The sequence below is a fragment of the Ornithorhynchus anatinus genome, chromosome 14, assembly GCF_004115215.2.
Source record: "Ornithorhynchus anatinus isolate Pmale09 chromosome 14, mOrnAna1.pri.v4, whole genome shotgun sequence".
Classification (NCBI taxonomy): domain Eukaryota; kingdom Metazoa; phylum Chordata; class Mammalia; order Monotremata; family Ornithorhynchidae; genus Ornithorhynchus; species Ornithorhynchus anatinus.
In genome coordinates, this window is record NC_041741.1 from 10226216 (window position 1) to 10237496 (window position 11281).

The window sequence follows — 11281 nt, forward strand, 5'->3', positions numbered from 1 at the left end:
TTTGTTTACTTCAAGCAATAACAGAAGGAGTGGGCCCATATTGCCCTTTCCCCTTCCCCTAACCCCCATTAGTTCAATATATACATTGTAGAGCATTACATTGCACTGGACAACTGAATAGTGATTTTTTTTTTCACTTTTGTCCAACATGCAGGACAGGCCCAGAAGCAGATAATCTGTCTGAGTTAGAATTGCTGTGATGACAAAAACCTAGAGCAGAGAAGCAAAGTTTCAAAATGAAAAGAATCAAACTGAGCTGATTTAAATAAAAGTGAAATTCTTTAAGGTCTAGCCTTATTAATGTATGCCTTGTATTAGATACATTTGGCAACTAGGAATTTTAAAGATCAGAGGTGGATAATTAACTGTTCTATATATCCTTGGTTCCAGGATTTAAAAAATACATTCTCAGCAACACAAATATTAATTAGATGCTAATTAATAATTTCACCCATGTAACATTTACAAAACAAGTATGCAAATCCTCACCAACTGACTTGCACTCTAATGATGATGAGGTCTTCATTACATTAGGCACAATTCTGATGAGCTTATGAGCTTTTAGGAGCAAGGCTTAATATTTAGAGGGGAGTGTGTGTGTCTGTGCATGTGTATCTGTGTGTTTTCCCAATTTTATTACCCTCCATCTTTCTCCAGAATTAAAATTGCATTTCTTTTTTTATTCATCTATAAATATTTGTCTAATTTGAAATATTTTAAAGAAGAACCAACTCAGTCACATTAAATCATTCCTAAAATTTTGAAATCTCTTTTCAGAAATGCACACATGCACCATATACATACACACCCACAGACAGACACACAAATACATACACTGCATATCCTGTAATATTACAACATTATTTATCTTCCATTTGTTTCTTCTGTATTTGAAAATATTTGAACCTAAAGTAGGTAGGTAGCCATCTTCTGATCACCATTTGTCACTTTTGATTTACGTCTTTTCAATTTAACACCAAGTCATCTACATCCAGAATGGAAATGTACATATACAAGTTTCCAAATTTGTTTGGAAGAATAAAAGTAGTTAGGGACATAGGTATCTAAATTTTTCAAAAACTTATTTAAGTTGGGATATGTCATCTATTTTCAGTTTTGTCAATTCTACTTGACTATAGGTGCCCTTTCTATTTTTGCACTTCTAAAAATTTCCATCACCCACGCTAACTTCATTATAAGCCAGCCCTGTTTCAACATTAATTCCTGCACGAGGACTACTGTCCCTCAGCTACTAACTACATCAAACTTACTCTAATTACCCTCGTTAACACCTTTTTTTCCTTCTTTAGATGCTGCTACATGGTGGGTGGAGTGCCTTGCAGTTAATGAGCATTTCGGTCCTTCAGACCGTCAAAGACCATACCCTTTATTTATTTATTTACTTATTTATTTATTTACTTACTTTAGGTGTTCAATGCCCAGAATGCTTATGCACGTAAGAGCTCCCAGGCCTCATTCATAGAAGTTTGATATAATGAACATCAAGCCCACCAAAGCATAAACACTGACATAGCTACATAGCAGAGGAGATGAAACAAGCCGGGTGAGTTGATTAGTGCAGAAAAATGAGGAGCAAATAAAGAAGGTGGAAAAGGAAGCCAGTTACCAAGGAAACTCCTGACTCTTCAGAGAGTGCTGGAAAGGAAATCCCATACCAGAAAAGCTGTTTACCACACATTTTAAGATGACCGTTCTTTGTAAACAATCCATTAATAATAATAATAATGATAAAATAATACTAGTACTCAATAAGGATTTATTAAATGTTTGCTGTGTGCCAAACACTGGTGTAGTTATAAAATAGACAGATTGGAAATAGTCTCTGACCCACACAAAGTACATTAATATTTATTTATCTACTTGCCTCCATCCTTAGCTCTTATTCGTTTAATTGTACATTCAATTATTTATTTTGGTTACTTTTTGGTATATGCTTTTATATGTTTTTTCTCTACCAGAGTATAAGATCCTTGTGGACAGAGACTGTATCACTTGCTTGATATGGGCTTCTCAAATTTTTCACGTGTTGATTCCAGTGCTACTTCTGTAACGACTACTGCTTCTACAGGGAAGATAAGGAGGTATTTGACCTCCATTTTAAATATGAGGAAATTGAGGTACAGAGCAATTAAATGTCTTGTCTCATGTCACATGGCTGGCAGGTGACAGAATGGGGACTAGAACCTGACTCCTGTCACCTGACTTCCAGTTCCTTGCTCTTTCCATTTGGCCACTCAATTTCCCATTCCAAAATGCAGAATGGGGATGACATTTTGAGGAAAACTAAACTTTCTTCATGAATTATAGCATGGAGGGCATATTGATTTAGTCTTAGTTAAAAAGAAAGTTGAGTGAGTAAAAACTGGGCCAAACCCTAAAATTCCATATCCTACCCATGTAGTCTAAAATGATATTCATTCATTCATTCATTCATCCAGCTGTATTTATTGAGCACTTATTGTTCATTCATTCAATAGTATTTATTGAGCGCTTACTATGTGCAGAGCACTGTACTAAGCGCTTGGGATGAACAAGTCGGCAACAGATAGAGACAGTCCCTGCCATTTGACGGGCTTACAGTCTAATCGGGGGAGACAGACAGACAAGAACAATGGCACTAAACAGCGTCAAGGGGAAGAACATCTCATAAAAACAATGGCAACTAAATAGAATCAAGGCGATTGTGTGCAGAGCACTGTACTAAACTCTTGGGAGAGTGCAATAAAACAATAAATTGATAGAGAAGTTGAGTTGCCTCCTGGAAAGACCTAAGCCTGAAAGTCAGAACACCCTGGATTTCAATCCCAGTTCTACCACTTGCTCGTTGTGTGACCTTGGGCAGGTCACTTAACTTTCACTCAATCGAATATATTGAGCATTTGCAGTGTGCAGAGCACTGTACAAAGTACTTGGGATAGTACAAATTAACAATAAACAGACACATTCCCTGGTCTGTGCCTCAGTTTCATCAACTGTAAAATAGGTATTAAATACCTGTTTTCCCTCCTATTTAGACTGAGAGCCTGAAGAAGGACAGGGACTGTGTCTGACCTGATTAATTTGTATCTATCCCAGCACTTAAAGTAGTGTTTGGCACATAATAAGCACTCAACAAATACCATAAAAAATAATATTTCCAATTTTACTCCCAGCTCCTCTGCATGTACTGACAGATAAGTACAGACTCCCAGAATGTCCGATAGGTGAGTGAAGGCTTTTTTGTTCTTTTGCAATGTCAGTAAGTCTATTCCACGGACTAACTGTGTAGAAATTTCTTTGTAGCCTTGGTAGACTTAAATATATCTGAGTTTCTGCTGTTGTTTAAATTCCTGTTAGGTCTTGAAATGTCAAGGCCCAGTAAAGTAATTACAGAACACAACTCACAGAACATAACTAAGTGGTGATAGTTGAGGCTTCTTTTCTCCCTGAATTACTTAGAGAAATCCAATGCAGAAAATCATTTTGTCGTAGCTGACTCTTTCTTGTTACCGGGATACCAAACAAGCCAACCAAATTGACCCATAAGGCCAATGTTTATGCTTGGTCCCAATCTATGTGTGAACGAGGTAATGTTAAGAGCATTTTGCATACACCTAGTGGAGTGTAAAGTTCCAGATTATTACAGGAAAAGATCTTTGGTGCTGTCTTATGGAAAAGGTGAGTCGTGCTATCCGTTTTACAAAACCACAATTATCGGGTTCAGTTTTGAGCCAACAGTAGACTTGAGAGGTGAGTCAGAGCACTCCTTAGTACCTTCCTCAGGATATCTGGGTTCTTGTTCCAGCACTGCCAGTATTCTGCTATATGAGCAATTCGCTTAACCGCTTTGTGTCTAAACTTCCTCGTCTGGAAAACGTGGATAGAATTCCTGCTTTCTCTAAGTCTTAGACTGGAAGCCCCACGAGAGACAGGGATTGTGTCTGATCAGATTATTCTGTATTTTAGCACAGTATATGTGGTTTATGGTCAGCATTTAATAAGTAGTACTACCTTCCTCTGAGAAGCTTCCATTAGACAATCCACCTAGACATTGCCGCATTTCAGTCCCGTTTATGTGGTTCCATTCATAAAAGAAATGGAGAACAACTGATGATGATGTTCAGTATTATTCTAACTCTACTTCCACCACTTGTCTGTTCTTTAACCTTGGACAGGTCTTTACACTGCTCTGTGCCTCAGTTTCCTCATCTGTAAAATGGGGATTATATGCCTATTTTCCTGCCCCCTTATTCTTCATGTGGGACAGGGACTGTGTGCTCCAGTGCTTAGCATAGTACTTAGCAAAAAATAAATGTTTCATGAATATCTGTTATTTTAATCATCATTACTGTGATATCTTCAGCCTTTGAATTTCCAGGCTGAATAATTACAAATTCTCTAACCAAGCACCCTCTTTTTTTTTCTTTAAAAGACACTTGTTAAGCCCTTACTATGTGCCAGGCACTGTATTAAGCACTGGGTAGATACAAGCTAATCAGGTTGGAAACAATCTATTTCCCACATGGGACTCACAATTTTAATCCCCATTTTACAGATGACATAACTGTGACACAGAGAAATGAAGTGATTTGCCCAAGGTCTCACAGCAGATAAGTGGCAGAGCAGGGATTAGAACCCAGGTCCTCTGATTCTCAGGTCCCGGTTCTTCCCACTAAGATATGCTGCTTCTCATCTTCTTGGTAGACATGTAACTTTATAGGGGAACTGTGGCATGGCTCCAGAGATCTTGGTGTTCTGGGGACACCATTCCAGTTTTCCTCATGGAAGTGACACTCCAGTTCCAGCTTCGATGACCCTGCTGGGGATTCAGGAGATGACACAGTGGGAGGGGCAAGGTGGGCTTGCTTCAGTTACTCCATCAGGAAGGGGCTGGAAGAGCTGTCCACCTCTTCATTGATCCAATGGTCTATCAAAGAGGGCCGTGATCTTGGAATTCCTACCGGATCATTAAGTACTATTGTTGACTTCTCAATTTCTTCCCCCAAACCCCAACCCAGAGGATGCAGTGTCCTCATCCCAATGAGACTCTGCTATAGCATGCACTGAGCCTGCTTTGTTTGATTTGATTTCTGTTCTTTTTTTCTAACAGTATGGAGTTCACTTTTTGCTATTTTAAAAAAAATTCCTTTTATATGATGTGATATTTCTGGTCTCAGTTCACATTTTACACCTCCCATTGACTGTTATGTGAGTTTGGGGCCTTTAAATGTTGTAAGATTTGGCATTTATGAATTCTATGCATTTCCAAAAAGAGTGACTTAACATCACTCCTTGCTCTAACTTGTCATTTTCAAGATATTTTCTGGTTCTTAATCTGTAGGCAACAACTAGAAAAAATAGGAAAGAGTTGAATGTCTTTGCCTAAACTAAGTCTCCTTCATCTATTTTTTCACACCATCAATAATGGAGCCATTGCCATTCCAAAGTCTGCCTTCTCCCCTTTCCACCCAGCTCTATTTTTGACAGTCTTCCATTTCCTTGCTTATATTGTTGTTCTTGTTTTTCTTCCTGTGATAATTGAGCATTTCCATGCCACTGATCGTTTATGAAAATTAAAAAGCTTTGACTAAATCACGGCTATCTTATAGCATGGCAAGTGAGAAGTTGAAATTTTGAAACTTCTGGAGCAACTGTGTATTTGTTGGCTTTGGTTCTAAAAGAATAAATCATCTAAATGCAACTCCACAGAGAACAATGCACATCAGTGAATATTTGCCTTACAGGAGGAGGGAGCAGCCCTCTGAATGCATCATTAAATGGAAACCTTCCAATCCTGAAAGGGATCTCCACCAAACTCAAGTTATCTTTGTAAAAGATAGTTTGAGGGAGAAGCTTTCTTAAATTTCCCTTAGTCCATGGCATGTCAAAGGATACATATAATTTTTCTAAGTATTAAGATGATTTCATTATTTGGAGCATTATGGACATGCTAATCCAACTTTAGATTCAAGTAATTTCATCCTATTGTGTGCTCAGCTATATGAGGTCAAACTTTGTCCATCAAAATAATTTCCTTTTCACAGAGTATTGCTTTCAAACATTCACCCAACAGATTTGGTAACATGAAACATGGGGATAAGATATGTGGTTTTCTAAAACTAAAGGAAAAAGGGTATCACAGGTTACCCCAGCTCATGAGAAAGCAAGAATCTATCAGTGTGTGCATGTGTGTGTGTGTGTGTGTGTGTCTGTTAGGGGTGTGTGAATGTGTCTATTGCTTTCTCATGAACTAGAAAAATAAAAATGTACATAGATGTATGAATATTTAAAATGCCTATAAAAAATCACCTCTATTTTCTAGAATGGTCCTAGGTTTTTGGGATACTTCAGGGGACAGTGAAGGTCTATATGAAAATAAAAAGGAATCAAAAGTCCTCTGCACCATTATTCCATGTCCTTGTATATATATTTTTCCATGAAGTGTGACCAAATAACTCACTCTTTATGGTAACATACAATGTCCCCTACTGTTACCTAGGGTTGAAGTGATAAGAAGCCATAAGGGGAAGCAATCGTATGGCTTCAACTGTATGAGTAGCCCCTAATCCAACAACGATGGCAGCGTCAGACTCTAGTTTGGATAATAGGTCAGGATTATCAGGACTGTTCTTCAGGACACGATTCCCTTGTTGTTCGATCCCCTCGCTGTTCTTTATCAGCAAAGAATTCCACTCTTCATGCCTGCATTTTCTGCTTAAAATGAAGTTGCAACTGCTAAACGACATTGAGCAAAGAAGATTAGTGGTCTGATCTAATATGATAATAACCTGACTCCTGAATTTTCCACGTACCTAATGAGGAGGAAGGACATTAAAATATTTTCTCTCTCATACAATAAAATCAGCTCTGTTGAGAGCCCAAGGACCTTCATGCCACCCTATCTGCCATCAGGAATCAAAATTAGTCCCAGCTTGCAATGATAATCAGTTCATTTCAGTGTACTGCAAATGGGCTCATTATTATTAATTTTTGCTAGCTCCAAAGCAATTCATGAACCATTTTTAGAATTTCAAAAAGCAGTTCATGAATCAGACAAAAAAAAAACCCCACACATTTAAAAAGATCTCATCCCACAATAAGATGATGACTCAGAGTCCCTTACTTGAAGCTGTGTCAACTGCAGAGCATCTGAAATCTGATGAGGACAGGGCTGATGAGCATGAAACAATATGTTGAATTTACATGTTAAAACTTCTTGTTGGTTTTGGCAATTTTGCTGAGGATTATTGAGAAATCCATAACATCTGGATGTGGGGGAGAAATGCCACTGAAATGATGAAGTTTATATTGGTCGACAAAGCTATAAATGGAAGAGAAAGTAGTGTCTTACACAGCTGTTTCCAATTTTTTTACCATTTCAGGACAAATTCATTTTAAAAAATAAAATGAAACAACATGAAACCATTATACTAAACCATTATACTACAGGTCTGCCTTTAAACACAGTGAAACCATGGACATTCATTGCTGAGGACAACTTTTCTCATAAGAAGACATTTGAGTCTATCATGATGCAGAACTAAGGCACCAGATCCTCTTTGAGAATAAACATTTCTCTCCTCAATGGTTTATGTGTCTGTTCATTCATTCATTCATTCATTCAATCGTATTTATTGAGAGCTTAACTGTGTGCAGACCACTGTCTTAACCACACGCACGTTTTGATGTCAAATAGCTCTTTCCTTGCTGGTAGGCTTTTGATTTCATTTAAGCTAGGAAAGGTCCAAGACAAATGATTCTGTGTCCACCAATCAGAATTTTCTTTCAGAGAGTCTATGAAAACTGGGAGGCCTGGTAGACCGAACACTGGATTCCAAAACCAGCAGAGCTACTGACTGTGTGCCCTTGGACAAGTAATTGTGAACGTGCTATGGATTTATTTGAAGAAGGGAGCTTGAAAGAGGGAGAAATCAAGGGAAATGGCAACATAAGGGCTTTAGAGGCAAGGAGGGGAAGATAGTAGTGTTGTCAACTGTGATGAGTAAGTGAGGTGGAGGAGATGATTTGATTGGGAAGATGAAGATGAGGAGTTCAGTTTTAGACATATTGAAATTGTGATGTTGGTGGTAGATCCAGGCAGAGATCCTGGAGAAAATATGAGATTGTAGTGAAGATGCAGATTAACGCTAGTGAAGTAAATTTGGGAGTCATCCACACCCAAGAGATAACTGAAGCTGAGGGAGCAGATGAGATTCCACCCTGAGGGAGAGAGTGTAACAGAGTAAATATCATGAATATCTAAGAATACTGGACCAAACAGGGTGAGACCGATGATGCATTAAATTGAGTATTCTGTCTCCAACAGTGGCAACAGAAACTCTTCAATCAATCAATCAATGGTATTTATTGAGTACTTACTGTGTGCAGAGCACTGTACTAAACTTTTGATAAAATATAATACAATAGAGTTGTAAGTACCCTCAAGGATCTTATAATCTAGTTATTAATGAATTTACCCAGAGTCTCTTAAACATATTGTTACTTCCCTCTGGATCTGCAATTCTTTTCCCTATTCTTAATCATTTGGATTCTGCCCTATCCAAGGACATTTGCTGGAAAATGGAATGGAGTCTTCCTCTTTTCCTCTCCATTTTTTCCCTTGTTTCTTTTCCTTCTTCCTCTCCTCTTGTTGCAAACAGCTCCAGACAGTTCCTCCTGAGGTGGCAGTTACTATGAATGGGCAAGTAAAATGTGAGAAAGAGGCACGTGACAAATGGGAGATGCAATTAAGGCTCCTGATCTATGTATTTTCTTTCTTTCATTCATTCATCCATTCATTAATTCAGTCGTATCTATTGAGCACTTACTGTATGCAGAGCTCTGCACTAAGCACTTGGAAGAGGACAATATAACAATAGACACATTCCATGCCCACAACGAACTGGGCAGTCACTAGATGGCTTCTTTCATACCCCTCTGATGTCTATTAATAGCACAAAATTACAAAGTCCAAAGTAACTGGATCCTTATTTCAACATTTGACATGTTTTTATGTTGACTACATGAGCCCAGACGAGGCATTTTGGGCTGACATTGACTCCTGGCTAGAGAGTAAAGCATCGAGAGTCTGCTGCTTTGCCCAAATCCTGGTGATTTGTTAGTGACAGGAACATGGAAGCAGTGCTAAGATTATAGAAGATATTAGTTGGTGAGTGGTGTTGGTGCAAAGTATTCTTGTTGCTCTTCTGTGACGGGAGTTGAAAAGTCCAGGACAGCAGGACGTTTTAAGATCGTCAACAAGAGGATCAATTCAGATTGCGAAAAATCAATCCCCGAGTCAGACTCTGCCTGCTGTGAACAGTTGTCAGCATTTTCTCTAAGAAAACCTGCGAGTGCTGAAATGGCAACCTTTATCAGAGAGAAAGCATCACCCTTCCTGACACTAAACCATACTTTTTACCTGGAAATTTTTTTCTCATGGCCAATGGAGTGGCTCAGTCAGATTGGCCGAGGACTTAACCTTCGACCTCTGATGGACCCAAACCATCCTGATGGAGGAAAGCCAACTCAAACCAGCCTTGCAAGTGAAAGCAAAACCCCACCATACAAAATAGTGCTTGGCATATAGTGAGGGCTTGATAAGTACCATAAAAAAAAAAAAACCCTTCACCTTTCCTCCAGAAGATGGTCAGGAATTCAGGATGCTGATCACTGATACAATAAAAGCTGCTATTCACCTTACATGAAGTGCCATTTATAGAATCTTTCCTCTGGTCTTCTCTCCTTCAAAGGCCTTCTACAAAGCCACTTCCTCCCTGTGGTCTTCCCTTATTAATCCCAACCTCTTCCCTCAGTCATTTCAGTATTTACCTACTTATTCATTTGTTGTTGATTTCTTTTCCAGTTATGTTTAATATTTATGTAGTCTCTATTTAGGTCATCTTGTCTTCCCCACTAGATAATGAGTTTCTTAAGGACAGGCATATTGTTTTACTTCCCCTACATGTCTCGTTAAGTGCCCAGTAGAGAGATCTGAATATTAATAATAATTGTAGGCTTTATTAAGCACTTACTATGTGTCAATGTGCTGTTCTAAATGCTAAAATGGATACAGGATAATCAAATAAGACATGGATCCTTGCCTTTTATGAGGATCACAGCCTAAGAGATAAGGAAATCATTCAGTCATTTATTGAGCACTTACTGGGTGCAGAGCACTGTACTAACAGATGAGGGGAAACTGAGGCCCAAGATCACCCAGTAAGATTATTTCTGTCTCCCAGTTCCTTGGTCTTTCAACTAGGCTATGCTGCCTTACTTCAATAATGAATGCATTCTTTAGAAAAGAAGTAAAGATTAAAAGCTCTTTATTATATTTGTGCCTGCAGATTCTCAATTCAACAATGACACCAATTCCAGGTCTTTTGAAGTACCCAAAAGCCAACAGTTTCCTGGCTTTATAGCAGCTGGCACAGGTGCTATTGAGGACATTTGCCTAGGTGGCCACAGCCCAAGGCAAGGGTGAGAATTATTCACCTGATTATGTGTTGGCAGGGACGAAGTGAAGAAATGCTGAGATCCCTGAAGGACCTGCTGCTGGGGACTATCTGTTATGGACTGCTTGCCTGTCTCTCTTCTTATCCGTGATCCCAGAATTCCTTTGTCCATGGGAAACATGGACTCATTCAGGCCCTGGTGCTGAGCACAGCAGAAACTGATCCAGGAGACCCCTTTCATTCCATTAGGTTGCCTTGATCCAGAATGTCAGAATGAGTTTCCCATGACATTTCTCAGACCTACCCTAAAACCTAATGGTTAAATGATTTCAGATTATTGTACAGTATTTCTTTTCAACTCATTTCTAGATATGGTGCCATAATATCAACAAGATTTTCCTCAGGTACATTTTTCTGTCCCCATCTGTGTATGAAATCTACTCCCAGATGAGGGAGAGTTCTTTCACGTGAGAGCCAGGACTTTCAGGTGAAGAAATGGCATGAAGAATTTGAAGTAGAAAGTAGAGGTTCAGGAGTGTCCCAAAATGGAAGTTGCCAAACCAATAATTTATGGGGAACCTACAGAACAGAAAGGTTTGAGGGGAGAAGGGTCAAGAAGGCATTTTGGAAGAGGAAGAATGGGTTTTTTTTATTGGAGAAAAAATGATTCTGTTATTTCAAGGGATGCTGACTCAGAAGAAAAATGACTTCTCTAGGGTTTTCTCTTTCTCTCTTGTTACAAGGTCTTGACCTGTAGCAGTTCAGCTCCATGCCTGAGGAAAAGAGTATCAATGAAACAAGAAAGTGAGAGGAAAGTGAGAGAA